Here is a 17,268-nt window from a genome sequence, read left to right as displayed (position 1 = left end):
AACTAAAGGAGTTTATACCACATACACACACACAGGAATCCATATAAGAAGAAGAACATACACCCATAAAATTTTGATAACTTACAATAAACATATATAAGTCAATAAATTTTAAAATTAAGATAAACTAGCAACCTATTTTAGAGTTAACACTAACATAAAACAAATTATTATACATATAAGATAGAAATACATTAACTATTATACAATTGAATCATCAGACAAAATAAAGTAATTTCTTTAATCCAAATACCACAGATTACATTAAATCTTAATATCAAAAACAAAGAGATTGTTATGCAAAATAAGTTTACAACACCTTGAGTTATAAAGTGAATTTAGATCAGATGGTGACTTTACAATAATGGAATTTATTCTTTAGAATCATGACTTAATATGAGACTGACATGAACCTTTTTTTGTCAAGAAATTTATTAAAAAACACAAAGTTAATCAGAATTTGAGTTATTAAATACATTCATACATTTTATTATTTGTGTGAAATTGGTGAATCTCGATTTTTGTGAAAGAACAGAACAGACATTTACAAGATGATGACCAATCGAATATTGGATGGCAACTAGAACTCTCAGATCTTCAGGGATTACCATTGCCTGTATTAAATCCACACTAAACCGACAAGGATGGTTGAAAGATGAATAAGTGTCAATGGAACACACAAAGTAAAACTGGACTTGAACTCAAGTAAGATCTAACCAATTTATGATTCCAAATCTTTCAAAATTCAAATCTATTTTGTTATAAATTCAAACCTAACATGCACCAAAACCTTTTCTATGTTGGATATACATTTTTTTATTTGCCCATGGCAGTACAATTCACAAAACCCTGTATCACACATGTGACAAATAAACTCAATAATAATTGTAAATCAAACTTCTATTTATTTATATCAATAGCTAGTTAAGCAAGGGCAAAAAACGAGTTATTAAATAAATAAAGAAAAAGAAAAACTAATACAACGTACAACTTACATTGATTCCGTTGCCGTGTAGATCCGCGTCTTTCATGCCACACCCACTATAGAGTGCAAGCCACGGAGCTGAGCAGGCTAGTGAATCACCCACATGTGCATTCCCTGGCTGAATCCAACTCTTCCCCTCACGGCATCGGCTGCACCGGTAGATGTTGACCGGAAACACGTAAGCAGGAACTCCTACTGAAATTAAGGTACAGTATTAATAAGGGATTTATTTATTAGCATGTCATAAGTTTTTGTAAGTAAAACAAATTCTCTGTAAAGTATTTTCACCGAGAATTAGAATTAGAAATAGCCTTAAAATCCTGTTTTAAAGATTGTTGACACCTAAAAAAGAAAATGGATGTACTTGCTTAGTTATCTGTATACAATCAATGGTAACATATACTGATGACAGGTTCGAAAACCTGTTATCCTCTTTTTGTAGTTTATTTTTGCATGTATCTTATGTTGTAAGTTTTTGTGCACAGTGTGTTTATTATTGGAATAAATAGAGAAATCATATATTACCAATAGAAAAACCTTTCAAGTAAGCAAAACTATTGCAATAAAACCTTATCTAGTTGAGTTAATGAATCAGGCAACTTATCATAACATAGTATTATTGTTGTCACATACCTTCAAGAAGATGTTTCTGGAACAATCCCTAGGGTTTCAGGTGTACTTCTCCAGCTGCTGGAAGAATGAAGGAAACCTTTCAATCTCTACCAGTCATCTTGATATGCTCTGGAAGCCACAATTCTTCCAATCCCTCTCCAAAGACAACAGTTCTTCTAACATCCTCGTTCTTGGCCCCTATATTCAATAGGTAACATATTATCTGATAAATATTATTTCAATATTTAAACACCCATATACACACTTGACTTTTACCTTGTGTGTTCATTAAAATATTAAATTAAATCAATCATAAAATAAAACAATTAAAACTGATTGATTCACTTTAGGTTATAAGTCGGTCAAAATGGACTCCTGGGCAGGAACTTCCATCCCGCTTGCACCTGCTGAATTGCGTACTGCTTAGCAAACACATGGCTCTCATGTTACACAGATTTATCTCTTATATCACAGCGAAAAAGCTAATGGCCAGTCTTGATCCTTTACACCAGAGTATATGGTGACTAATTCAACACATGACATAACTGTTTCTGGGAGATAACCTGTCATAGAGCGAATGGTTACACCTTATAATAAAGTCTCAGTTACCAATAAGATATGTTCCATAGTAGCTGAGGTGAATTCTGAAGCATAGTAGTACAGCTGAAAAAAATATAAATTTGTTTAATTTTGAACTGTAGAGTTATCCAAATCAAAATAAGTGTTTCATAGTGGCAATAAGTTCAGCTTGGTCGGATTTCTATAATGTTAAACCCAAAAAAACTATAAATATACAAATAACCCCTACTCCACCCAGGAGATCTAGGCATTAAAAGGCAATGAGTTCAGAACTAACAAATTATGAAGTAGTCTCAGTACTTTTACGCTAATGATTTTAATCTTGAGCTATTACGTGCATATCTTCTATTCTTTCTGATTTCATATAGGTCACTGTATGGATAAAATTACAAAATTAAATAATGGTATTTTGTTATAAAAAGTGTTGAATAATATTAATAACAGGTTTATTAATAGTTAGTAACTTTTACCCAAATTGTGGTGTTCGTTGGCACATACATCCTCAAAAGTAAAGTTCACCAGAAGCCACAGAATGGACTAAAGTCCTGATTCATAGCGATCCTGCCTTCTCAGTTCCCCACGGCTCACTGCCATTCTCCTGCTCCTGACAGCAGAACTGATCCTGTGAAGAGGGAGAATTCAGTGGTTAAAGAAGAAATATCACTCCATTTGACTATATACCGTTCTTTATAAATATAGTTTATTACATTATGCACAACATATCATTGACTAATTTTTTTTTTTATTTGTAGGGCTCTAAAAGTACATTCAGTTGTTTAAAATTCTAACATATCCAATTCTTTAAAATTATATTATATTAAATTAAGTTAAATATTAACATTTTTGTTACAGTGTGGATTTTGAAGAACATGCTATATACTGCAATTGGATTTACGGTGGGTGCGGCTTTTGAAGAATTCTTTCATACCATTACTTTGCTCAAAATATAAAATCACCATATAGGAGAAGTTTATATATACAATATATCTAAGTAATAAATTAACAGTTAAATTATTAACCCTTTGAACTAACAGTAATTTTTTTTCTCAAACGGCTGTCCATTTTTTAGTATTTTGAAAATGCAATTTAAACATTTTCTTAAATAAATATTTACTATAAACCTGTATGTGTAATACATTATTTTTGTTAGGAAAATGTGGAAATAATTATGATATAAACATAATGCATAAGCCATAAAAAATTACTACACTAAATGTTCTTTTTATCCTTTTTTGAAAAGTGGTAGGACTGCCTCTATAAAGTGTAATATTATTATAAATATCACAATCTGAGATAGCCAATTTATTTTAATTTTATCTAGTTTCTGAATACATGTAATGGTATCCAGGTTATCTTGTAGAAATCATATTTATTATAAAAACTAGAAATACTAGGTAACACAAAAGGCTACATTTTCAAAAATGTACAAAAAGTATGATTCTTACTTAAATGTTTATTTTATTTTTGTTTTGAAAAGTGGTGGGATGTACCTACAAAATTGTTACTATGCATAAGACTATTTTAAAAAATTACCAAAATATATAATTGTTACACTAAATATTTCCAAAATTTAGCATTGTAAAACCTAAAACCAAGCTATAACAAGCTATAAACGATACCCATGACATATCACTAATTTACAAAATGGCTAGATGAAGATGATCTTTCTTGCAAGAATTATGACATTACTGTTGCTAAAACACCAAAACAAATTTCACCATTGAAATCAACAATTCTTTCTGTTTGAAATGGTATATAAATAGTAATGGTACTGTTGATTTATGTACTATATGAATTTTCAAAACGTGTCTCAGATCGACATTATAATGTCGATTGCCAATTTGAGGGTTAAAATATGAGTAACTAAATTTAAAATATAAAAAAAACCAACCACAATGAATAAATCAACTTTAAACTTCAAAATCCATACATTTGGGGCCTTCAACAGCACAACCTACAGATTATTAAATATTCCCATGGATAAAAAGATTAGTCTGAAAAATTGGACAAAATTAAACAGATTTCATTGAAGATTCATCGCCAAACAGAAGAAAATAACTAATAAAAACTCATTCAGTTAGGATACAACAGAAAAATAAACAATTCAATTCATAGCATAAGTATCCAAGAATTCAATATAACCTATAAATCTAAGCAATACTAAACACAAGACAAAAACACTAAGATGACTGAAAGTTTAGCTGTACCAAATTAAATAAGTAGCTATCCAAATACAACAGCCAAATAAAACCCAGTAACAGAAGCAACATGTATATTTCAACATATAAAAAGCTGTTCTGAGCACTTAGTAAATTATGAATATAAAAATATAGAAGAACACTTATAAATAACTAAACCAGCTTCAAAATGCATGAAATTTGATAAAGCATTCTAACAGAAACTTAAATACCATCTAGGCTACTATACAGCATCATGTGAAATTGACTGACTGACTCAGGTATACAAATTATAACCTACTTCATGAAGTGTTAGAAACTAGAACGTTTTACATGTAGGTGGCTTTTGTCATGTAAACACCATAAAAGTTTGAAAATCGAAAATTTATAATTCTGAATCCAACAAAAAATATTTGTAAATTTTCACACTTTCTCATCCTTAAAGGCTTTTCTTTGAAAGCTCAGTAGTAGCTGAAGTGTTGGCACTAGCGGGAATCTTATATAAAACCTAGTGCAGAATGAAATGAAATACAAAAAGTGTCCAGTTATTTTTTGGCCTATCTATTATCATTAGGCCACAAAACACTTGCATAGTGAAAATTCTAGTGACATTAATCTTTAAAAAATTTTGGTCCGAGAATCATTTCTTGTAGCTCATATGTAATTTCAGTGTCTCTCAAGAATTGAAGTTACAAACAAAAAAGGTCCGGTGGTGGTTTCTCTAACTGTTAACCCAAAAGATGATCTCAAAAGAAAAAATTTAATTGGATTAGTAGATAGGTTCAGACAGATTTTATAACACCCAGTATTATTCAGAATATAACATAACTTTGCAATGTAAACCTAAAAACCGCATACATAATTAACCTTCATATATGAAAACTTTATGAACACAAATCATTAATTACAATCAATAAACTGACTAACACAACCGTGAACTGTTTATATACAATAAAATTGTTACAACTTGTCTGTGCGTATGTAAAACTAAAAGGTCTGGATTAACTGTTCATTTTTTTTTAAATTTGTTACATACAGGTGTAAAGTAGTATTTAACTTGAGTGTAAACTAAATTTTATTACAAATTGATCTAGGCACCTGAACTGATTAAACATTGCATCTAATAAACCACAAGAAATAAGTAAATTGAAATAAAAAATGGACTGGTGTGCATAGGTTAAATTTTAATGAATATGAAAAGGTTAACGGGCTGGACGCCTTGCAGTTTATGGCAGTAGTATAGTAAGACACCACCATGATCAAATCAGGACACCAAATTGTTGAGTAGAAATACCGGCTGCAGTATAATAAGAGGCCACCACCACAAAAGAATCATAGTATATCTTTAAAAATAGTAAAAGTTTTAAACTATTTTGTTTGTTACATTTTGTATCTATAAAAGTAACAACACAACATAGATCTAGTTTCTATATAACGTAATTCGTGTCAACATTTTTGTTTCTTTAGTTCAGATAATCATAAATATGATTATATTGTTGTGGTGGCCTCTTATTACACTGTAGCCAAAATACCTAAACATATAGAATACAAAAATATTGTAATTATAGTTCATTAAAAAAATTATTTGCAGTTCTTTTTAATGTATACAATATTGTTCCAAATTAATTCAAATGCAGTAAAATGATTTGTATGGTATTTAAGTGATGGAAACAAGTACAATGATTTATAATATGTGATATTTGTGTTATGTATGGTATAGACACGTTTATTCTTAAATGAAGTAAAAAGTAACAAAATGTGATACTATTTGTTTGTTACATTTTATAAACACTCATAAACTAATAGTTTTTTATTTAACCATTAAATTATTACTTTTATTTAGATATAAAAATAGCTGAAGTATTCGATTCAACATTCTCTGTGTGAGAAAAATAGCTAATAGCTAACTTTACAACAACTGTTGAAGACATCTGAGCCAATGTTTTATTAAATTGTAAATACTAAAAGTTCATTCCTAAATTAAAAATTTAGCCCATATTGTATGGCATGCTATTGTGTAAAAATAAAAGAATTAAACATAAAGCGTGCCACAAATAGCAGTGGGTAAACAGTTTTAGACTAGGTTTACCGCAAAACAAGAAGGGCTGCAGTTTAATAAAGGACCACCAACACAATTGAATAAACTATCGTTTAGAAATATCTAAACTATCAAAATATAAAAACATTTAATCAACGTATATATCCATAATTAAGTATTGCCAGTTGTTTGTATTAGCCTACTACAACAAGATTATTAAAAACTAATTTAATTCAATAACGTAAAATTATTTATGTACTGAATAAGCGAATGTCAACAAGAACAACAGCAATGTTTGAATTGGTTAAGTTACAAGATAATGATCTTGATGGTGGTAATCCGTTCGAGCATTTTTAAATGTTGACAGACATTTTTGCCCTTGTAAAGTGATCTTAGCGTATTACTTATGATAAGATAAATAATACGCTACTCAAACATTGCATAAATAGAGGTTAGTTTTGTTTTTAGTATATTTAGATGGTTATGAATATCGAGGATTTCATAATCATGAATATCGATGATTCAATTGTGGTGGTGGCCGTTTATTATACTGCAGCCACAAGAAGTATTAAGAAATAGTTAACTTAAGGGCCAAGAAAATTATTTACGTGTAAAACTGTGCAAGTTGTTAAAATGAACTGTAATTAGGAGCTGAAAAACTAGGAAGGTTAAAATTGATCTAAGTGTAATTTATTGGTTAAAGAACAGAATAATTGAGACTGGTGTTGAAAATTTGAGGTTAGGGGGTTAACTTGGTCAGACAATATTTAAAATATTATTCACAGCTTGAATCTTAACCACTTACCTGAGTCTAAACAATTAATCACATGAAAGTTATATGGGAGCTGAAAAGATAAACCCCTACCATTTTAAAAAATAAACCAAGCTTAACCGAACTAGGCTTAGGTAACTTGGCTCAGACCTGCACATAAGGAAATAGCCTACCTCATATTCAATCAAATTTTGATTGTAGGATTTAAAAAAACTTAAACTTATTTTGAAGTAATGTCTAACCCATTAACTAAGAACTTGACTAGAACATAATATTCATTTGTGTAGAACTTTACCCCCTCAGCCTTCTATAATACCTATCTGCTACCTAGATGAAACGTTTATGTTGGGATGTTTCACTGATTTGAAAGTTTATTGGGCACAATTTAATTGATTTCAGACGTATTTAGACATTTTAGGAAGACTTAATCCAATAATAAACCACCACACCGTGCCGGTACGTTCAGAGAACAGAAAATCAGTTTTGATTAACAATCACTCTAAATAGCTTAGTTCAGTTCAGATAGTCTGAAATCTATAAAAGATCGTAGACATCGTCCCGTAAAAACTAGTTTACGGAAATTTCTAATCGCCTGAACTACTGAAAAGACCCTAAGGAAATTTACAGAGAATTAACAAGTGCCATTACTATTAGCAGACATTCAGACAACACAATCAGCTGTGGCGAAGATTAAGGAGAACATTTTGGTCTGCTACCAGCCCGACCACCGGCCAACAAAATAAAAGTGACCTACGACGCCCCATAATGTACAAGAACTTTTAAGTGGCATAACAAAACTCTGTACACAAATTTAATGATGTTCCATGGACCAATAGGTGCTAAATACTAAATGCAACCTATGGTATATATCTTTTCGTTTATGTCTGACTGTCTATATGTTTTTTTTTTACTCTTTAATTCAGAAACTAGTAAAGATATAAAACTCAAAAATTTGATATAGTTATATTTCTTGCAGTCATAAAATGTATGTAAATATTTATATTGTATTACCATATCACGTTTCAAGGTGGCGGATGGTTAAAGTTTTTAAAGCCTAGTACAGTTAAAACAAATAAAATTATAAACCTTTTGTTTTGAATAATAAAAGTTGCTAAGTATATTTAAGAGCATGTTGACACCTAAACCATGAAAATTTAGGTATAAGCTCCTAACGCTTGTAATTCACGGTGCCATAAACATATCAACAATGAAAATGTTTTACAACATTATTAAACGCTTATACTTACATTATTTACGATTCCGTTTTTTATGTGTCAAAATGTTTGTAATTAGATTTAACAGAGATTTATAAGAGTTTAACAACTGTTATTGTTCATAAAAAGTTTGATAATCTTATTCATTTTTATGGTATTAAGTTTATACTTCAACCATCCACATGTTTAAATAATTTTGAAATGATAATAATAATATAACAGACAACAGATTTGTTACAGCTACACAATGATTATGACTAGTGTCATTAGTGCCACCTACAATTACAACGTAGTCTCTGTCATTTAAATTTAGTAAAACAGTTTGTAGTTGGCTTAACACATAAAATATACTCCTACCAGAATAACAGTACTCCTGTACCATTAACTCGGGTAAAAGTTTTTGCAAAGTAGGTTGTAGCTCTTTACAGTGACTATCTCCGATGACTATCAGTTTACTCTTATCTTTAATTACTTCCTTATCTACGTTACTATTATTGTTAACATGTGATATTGAGGGAACATTCTTATCATTGAATATTCCACGATTACTTAAGCTACTATTTACAATAATTTCAGAGTTTGTGTTATTTAAAACAGATTTTATATTTGATTTAAGGTTGAGAATTTCATTATATATTTGCATAACAGAAAAGCTCTTCTGAAACAGCGTACCAGAGAAAGGAACATTTTGCTCAATCGAGGAAAATTAATTTTTAATGTTTTGTAAAACAAATACACCACATTCCACGCTGAACTTCTGTTGCAGACACCCGATTTCTCGTACATCAGGGACAGGGCTACCCGAGGAACTTAGTCTGTTGGCAAGCTCCACTGCGTAAGCCGCATTCATTCCCGCGATAGAGTCCAGGTGATAAAAGGTGTTCACACTGCGCTGGTACAGAAGCAAAGTCCAATGTGAACCCATTTCATAACCGCATCCATTATTCACCGGAGAAACCACCCATTCATAGTCTTGAATTTTCAGGTCACTTTTTAATTGTGACAGATTGTCGGTATCCGTTAGCCTGGTTAGATGACTATAAGCCGGGCTCAGGAGGAGAACACCAAGTGGAGGGGAGAGTATGTTCTCAATATACAACTGTATGTCACTATCTTCAAGTTGAAAGTATTTTTCGGGGGGCGATTTGTCATCGTCTGGGTTCAATAATGAAGTCTGTTTACCACGTTTTATCTTTTTATGTTTCCTTTTCGCTTTCACTTTCTTAGTAAAGACTAAGTTTGTCCTCGGTATATATTTGGTACTGTCATTAGCTGAAATTGCTTTTAAATCTGTTTCTGTCTTATTGTTTAAATACATACTCATTTGATCCATTTGCTCCACCTCGGTTGCGTCAGTTTGAACAGCTGTTGAAGTTGTTGCTACTACAGCAGTCTGGACCGAAGTTGAGATTTTCTCAGATTTCTTAAGGCACGTGCAAACACCTCTGTCCTCAAGCTCTTTGTTGAGTGATTGAACATGATCAACGAGGCAACTTTGCTGGTATTCAAGCTGCCTTATTCGTGCCAATAGCTCATCCTTTGATTTTAAATGATCATCATCCGTTTGGGAGGCTCCGTCGATCATTTTTGGTTTAAACAAAGATTGAGAGAGTAAGGGTGATACAGGAAAATTATCATTTTGGACAGGTGTTGATACTTGTGATCTAACACCTACTACTTTTGATGATGGTGAAGGCGTTTGCAATGTACGGTAAGTTACAGAGTGGCTTCCTGAATGTTTATCATTCGTCACAATTAGATTTAATTTGTCGGCATCAGTTTTAACTGTAATACTGCCATCCTTTAAGGTTCTCTTCTCCCTAAATTTGTTGTCACCGTAAACTATACACTGCTTGCCTTGTCTAGTTTGAGTGACTGTGAAATTCATTATAACTTCAATTGTGAAAAACAATGGATAGTATAAGCGTTATCATATATTATAAATAGATGATCACTATATATGCAATAACCGCAATTACTCATAAAAAATGTGTCTCCCATACAGGAAAATAAATAACTAAAACAAACAATTTAAAATAAATACAGATCCCATTTAAGCTCTGCAAAAAGTGTATGTACTGAGGTTGGATTCGAACTCGTAATCTTCAACCTATCACTCCCGTAACGAACTGATTGCGCCACAACGCTCTTATCAAGTAAAAAAAAATCTGTTGACAAATAAAGGTACTTATTTAATTTTAAGATGCTCATTACTGAAGAAATTATGTGTGAGCCAAGCCAATGATATCAAAATTACATTAAAACAAAATAACATCTTTATTTATATAGGATTATTCATTAATTTATTACAAGTTTTCTATTAGAAACGGAGTATAAAGAATTTTGAATAAAAATGACAATTTCTGCTCTTGAACATTTACAATTAAAAGCTATATTCAATGATCCCACCACCGATTTGATTGCACACCGACTGTGCCACTAATTTTAATCAAACATCACAATAAATATTTGTTTCTTGATTGGTCTCCTCCAAAATTATACCAATTTCTGATTTTGTATAAAAAAACTTAACAGTTATTCTATGTAAATAAAGTTGTTATTTATGTAAATTATATACACGTTTTTTTTCTATTGGGCTTTAACCAAAAGTAACCTGAATCTTACAATCGTGAAGGATGTTTTTCTCAAAACCCAACAAAGTAATGTTATAGTGCTATAGGTATTTGTGGCATCAGCAACTCTTGGGTGGCTCGTTTATCAGTAGTTAGTAGGTCTTTCAATGTAAAAAAATGGAAACTACACACTATATTTAATGATACAAAAATGTGGGATATATTAAAGTGGTGTTTTTTGTAAAATTATGGTTACTTCCTTAATTATAGATTACCATAAGAAGTTACGTCTTTACAACTTTTGCTTAAATTTACAAAGTTTTTGACCAAGTAATTATGGCCCCAGGAAAGAAAAGGTTTCTTAAGTTGCACAAGGGTTTAGATTACATTGCAATTACAAAGTAGCGGTACAGTGTAAACAGTTTTACAGATTTATTGAGTGCCGAAACTATTATCATTTCTAAGAACTGTAAAAATGAGTGGCTACTACTTTTAGAGACCTCAGACGTATTTATGGTGTTGGTGAGGATTAGTGCATTTTCGGTTAAGTTGTTTCCAGGTTCAAGAAATCTGTTCATCAAATCCATGACAGGTACTGACCGCCCTTCTTAGAAGGGTAAACGGACTGTAAGTCCACGTCGCATAACTGTCTGGGCCCTTTGTCTACTAGGTCCACGGTCCCGGCCTTGGAACCACTGTCCGACTCACAGGTTTCTTTTGACGAGGGGTTGACAAGGGATCGTACTCACATTGCAGTACCTAAACGGGTGTTGCGATCTAGAGTTGTAAGTGAAATTAATATTAATCAAATGCCTACCTTTTACTACATTACTGTAATGGCATTTATTGATAATTGCAAAGGAATATGGTACAATTTTTACCACAATATTTAATACATAACCCCACTCTATGCAAGCTCGTTGAAACTATTCACTTCTTTAACTCTTTGCTAGAACCATATCCACTTGTTTGATACTAGTTATATGTCTTAAGATAATCTTTAGTTTCAGTTTAGATTAAAAACTATTCACTGGACTACAATCCTTTACTAAAATGTTCGTATGTAGAATCTTGGATCTTTGGAAAAACGGTTTATTGTAGTATCACTAGATAAAGGAATACAACATTTTCCAATATATATTTTTTATTTTGTGCAAGGCCTTTCTGAATCAAAGATTCCATCATCAGGCACTTCACAAATTATCAAATGTTTACATTTTTGTAATAATAATTTATTTTATAATAACATATAATAAATAATTTGGATCTACGGTTAGCCAGTATAACATATTTAATCAGAATTTAATTTAATTTTTTTATAAATTGAGATGAGAGTAAAACTGAATTTTGAATTGGTCCGTCTTCATTATTGATAAGTTTTTCTTGATTTATGGTAATGTAAAATGTTTTCCAAGCATTTAAGTGTATTGTGTTTGTAACTTCTTTTATTAATCGTAACGTATTATTAGAGATTGTGTGTCCAGATTCAATATAGTGATTCGCCACAGCAGATTTTTCATTTCTTCCATATTTTATATGTGCAAAGTGTTCTTTGAATATTGTCTTAATGTTCCTTTTAGTTTGGCCAATGTACAATCACAGTCATTGCATTTAATTTCATAAATTCCTGATTTGTTTTCGAATGTGGTTTTGACCATGTAAATATTTATAAATATTATAATAAATTCTATTTTTAATGTATTTGTATTTTTCTCAATAACAATTTTTAATACGAGATAATTATTAGCTTTCAAAGCTTTGTGAAGTATTGTTTATATTATTGGTTTATTATTTTAATAAACATAGGGATAGTTGTTAGCATAAATACAATTTGCCTAATAATGTTACTTTTCTTGAACATATTTAATACAATTTAGCTCCTGACATGCAAGACTCACGTCGTATAGTTGTACTCTAATATATAAGCTAAGGATGTCTCTGTAAAACAAGTTTCATTTAGTGTTTTGTTTATAGGCAAAGCGTCACTCTTTAAGGCAGTAAAATATTAAACTTCGATTATGGTTCTTACTTAACGTAAGAACCATACTACGTTAAGTAATTTATTACAGTTATAAAAGTGATATATTAGATAAGAACTATAATGATCATTTCTTGACAATAGGCATAGTAATAAAACAATAAACATTAAAGTTAACGTGCTTGTCTACTCGAATATAGTATCACAGACGAAAGAAGAAGGGGAATGATTAATATAAGCTTACGTTAGTTGTTTGAGATGTTTTTACAAATAAACACACATCATATCACTTTTATATGTGATAGATTAGGTACACTGATTTTAATATTTCTACCTTAGCAGTGCACTGTACGAATGTAGTAGAAGTATTATTAGAATTCCCTACACTGTCGCTATTAAGCAGGATTTTGAGGACAACAGTATTTAGTGTTATAAAATACGAGTAAAAGACTTGTTTAGCAAACATTTACAAAAATCCTAGTAATATTATAAATGCTAAAGTTTGAATGTTTGGATATTTCGATGTTTGTATGTTTAGATGTTTATCCTCGAATCACGCTGAAACCGCTATACGGATTGTGCTGAAATTTGGAACAGGTATAGCGTTTGGTCTGAATTAACACTTAGAGTGCTTTTTATCACCCATAACACGTTAATTTCACAAAATAAAGTCGAATTCAAATTGAAAAATTCGTTTGTTTACATTCAAATATTATGATAAGATAATTATAATATTTATGACACATAACCCAAAGTTAACTGACCCTAAACAGCTGTTGGCACTTTCAACTGAAGTTCATCAGTGGCAGAAACATATGTTTACATTTAAATTTTAGAAGATCTTATAAATAAAAAAATTCGCAAAATGTGTTGCTAAGCGCAAAATCTTAATACCGGCTGGACCAATTCGGTTAATTCTATTTGTAAAATGTCCATTGAAATCCGAGGAAGGTTTTTATGAAGAAAAAGTTAAGGAAAGTTTCGTGGAATATTTTGGAATTCAGAAAAAATTGTAGCTTTTACGTTTTATAACTCAAATTAAACTGGCACTAAACAGCTGTTGACAGCTATAAATAGTTCGACAAACTTTCTGAAACATCGGTATACATTTAAATTTTACTACTACACTACTGCAGATCTGTAGTGTAATGCAGATAGTAAGTTAAATAAGACATTAATATATCAATTTTACTCCAGATTGCGCCAGTGACGAATTAAAATCATCTAATGCGTTAAATACTCTTATAAAACTAACCTTAATGAACAAAGGTATGAATATTTTCACAAAAGTTACTTTAAACTGGTAGACTTCCTTGAAATTATATTACATTTTAACAATGACCTATGTAAAAACTGAGAAATGAATGCCTCATAACATGCCTTAACGATTCATTCTTTCCCTGGCTACAGTCCAAAAAACAAGTGTAACGCAAAACTTTAATAACAAATTTTGGAATGTTTCAAAACTTTAATAAGGATTTCCCTCTTTATACCGAAAGTACATAGTAAGTAGGTAGGACTTCCCCCTAGGTCGTAATACGCTTTTCGGTCCTACTTATGTTAGGACTTATATAGAACCCCCATCATATTACATCATAATTGCTTTTGCTAAGTAATATAAGGATTTCGGTACTAAACATTGCGTGCGAAGCGGCGGGCAACAGCTACTAGTACATAAATCAACACTACCATCACTATTTATATACCATTTCAAACAGAAAGAATTGTTGATTTCAATGGTGAAATTTGTTTTGGTGTTTTAGCAACAGTGATGTTATAATTCTTGCCAGAAAGATCGTCTTCATCTAGCAATTTTGTAAAATTAGTGATATGTCGTGGGTATCGTTTATAGCTTGTTTGTTATAGCTTGGTTTTAGGTTATACTATGCTGAATTTTGGAAATATTTAGTGTAACAATTATATATTTTTGGTAATTTTATAAAATAGTCTTATGCATAGTAACAAATTTAGGTACATCCCACCACTTTTCAAAACAAAAATAAAATTAGCATTTTATAGTAAGAACCATACTCTTCGTACATTTTTGAAAATGTAGCCTTTTGTGTTACCTACTATTTCTAGTTTTTATAGTAAATATGATTTATACAAGAGAACCTGAATACCATTATATGTTTTCAGAAACTAGATAAAATTAAAATAAATTGGCTATCTCAGATTCTAATATTTATAATATTATCACACTTTACAGAGGCAGTCCTACCACTTTTCAAAAAAGAATAAAAAATTTAGTGTAGTAATTTTTAGTTGCATAATGTTTATATCATAATTATTTTCACATTTTCCTATCAAAAATAATGTATTACACATATGGGTTTATAGTAAATATTTATTTAAGAGAATGTTTAAATATTTAACTTAATTTAATATAATGTAATTTTAAAGAATTGTATATGATAGAATTTTAAATAACGAAATGAACTTTAGAGTCCCCCAAATAAAGTATAAATATTTATATAGTCAATGATATTTTGTACATAATGTATTAAAAACAATATTTATAAAGAACGCTTCATAGTCAAATAGAGTGAAATTTTCTTTAACCCTTGTATTATCCCTGTTCACAGGATCAGTTCTGCTGTCAGGAATAGGAGATTGGCGGTGAGCCGTGGGGAACTGAGATGACAGGTATGCTCTTTGTTTATTCTTTGACTTCTGGTGAATGTTACTTTTGAGGATGTATCTCCCAACGAACACCACAATTTGGGTAAAAATTACTAACTATTAATAGTATTATTCAAAACTTTTTATAAAAAAATACCGTTATTTCAATTTTTTTAATTTTATGCATACAGTGACCTATATGAAATCAGAAAGAAATGTAAGATATGCATATAATAGCTCAAGATTAAAATCATTAGGGTAAAAGTTCTGAGACTATTTCAAAATCTGTTACTTCAGATCTTATTGCCTTAATGACTAGATCTTCTGGGTGGAGTAGAAGTTATTTTTTATATTTCTTGTTTTTTTCTGGGATTAACCTTTTAGAAATCCGACCAAACTGAACTTTTTATCCCATGAAACACTTTTATTAAATTTGGATAACCCTGCAGTTCAAAATTAAACAAATTGATATTTTCTTTCAACTGCACTACTATGCTTCAGAATTCACCACAGCTACTATGGAACATATCTTATTAGTAACTGGCACTTTATTATAAGGTGTCACCATCCGCTCTATGACAGGTTATCCCGCCCAGAAACAGTTATATCATGTGTTGAATTAATCGCCATATACTCTGGTGTTCCTACCCAAGAGTCCATTCTGACCGACTTATAACCTAAAATTAATCATTAATCTTCACCATCAGTTTTAATTGTTTTATTTTATGGTTGATTTAATTTAACATTGTAACGAACACACAAGGTAAAAGTCAAGTGTGTATATGGGGTGTTTAAATATTGAAATAATATTTATCAGATATGTTACTTATTGAATATAGGGGCCAAGAACGAGGATGTTAGAAGAACCGTTGTCTTTGGAGAGGGATTGGAAGAATTGTGGCTTCCAGAAGCGTGTCAAGATGACTGGTAGAGATTGAAAGGTTTCCTTCATTCTTTCTCCAGCAGCTGGAGAAGTACACCTGAAACGCTAGGGATTGTTCCAGAAACATCTTCTTGGAGCAGCGGGTAACAGCTAGTGTCTAATAAGACTTAGTGTGTAGTATAAAATAAAAAAGTGTCCATAATTATTTTCAAAATTATTCTTTTCGACGTTTCATTTCGGTTGTAACTGAATTAACTGTCACTCTCCCCCACATGGTAAGCAAAAGTACACAGTCTCTTAGGTGGCCGCCTCTCTAAAAGTCGTAGGCCTTTCATTTCAATCGAGCAAATGAACACTCCTACATTTAAGATTATCCCGTTTTTGTCGCAAATTGGAATTAAAAACAAGTTAAAACCCCTTTTTCATAAAATCTTTAAACTTAACGATCTATTGCAAAGAACATTAAAAACATTTTTAATTGGATAAGCTATAGCTGATTAGTAAAGCAGAGAAAATTACGAACGTGTAGATTTTATACTGTTTTATAAAATGTAACATAATGTGACAAATTTATTATTTGAATCATAATGCTGTACCGCTCTCTATATCCAAAACGTAGTCAGCACTAGCATATGCAGTTGCACCATATAGGACATCTATAACATTGTTAACACAATTTTTGAAATATATTCCTTAGTAATGCCTCTTGTATTTTTTCTGTTTATTAAAACAATAAACTATTTTTTTCTTCCATTTTTAAATAAACATAAATACAAATTACTTACTGAAAAGTATTACATTGTTCTAAAAAGAAATATGATAATGCTAACCTGTT

Source organism: Homalodisca vitripennis, unplaced genomic scaffold, assembly GCF_021130785.1.
Source record: "Homalodisca vitripennis isolate AUS2020 unplaced genomic scaffold, UT_GWSS_2.1 ScUCBcl_2340;HRSCAF=6996, whole genome shotgun sequence".
In the NCBI taxonomy this organism is placed as follows: domain Eukaryota; kingdom Metazoa; phylum Arthropoda; class Insecta; order Hemiptera; family Cicadellidae; genus Homalodisca; species Homalodisca vitripennis.
The sequence above is the reverse complement of the archived record's forward strand: the minus strand, read 5'-3'. Positions refer to the sequence as shown.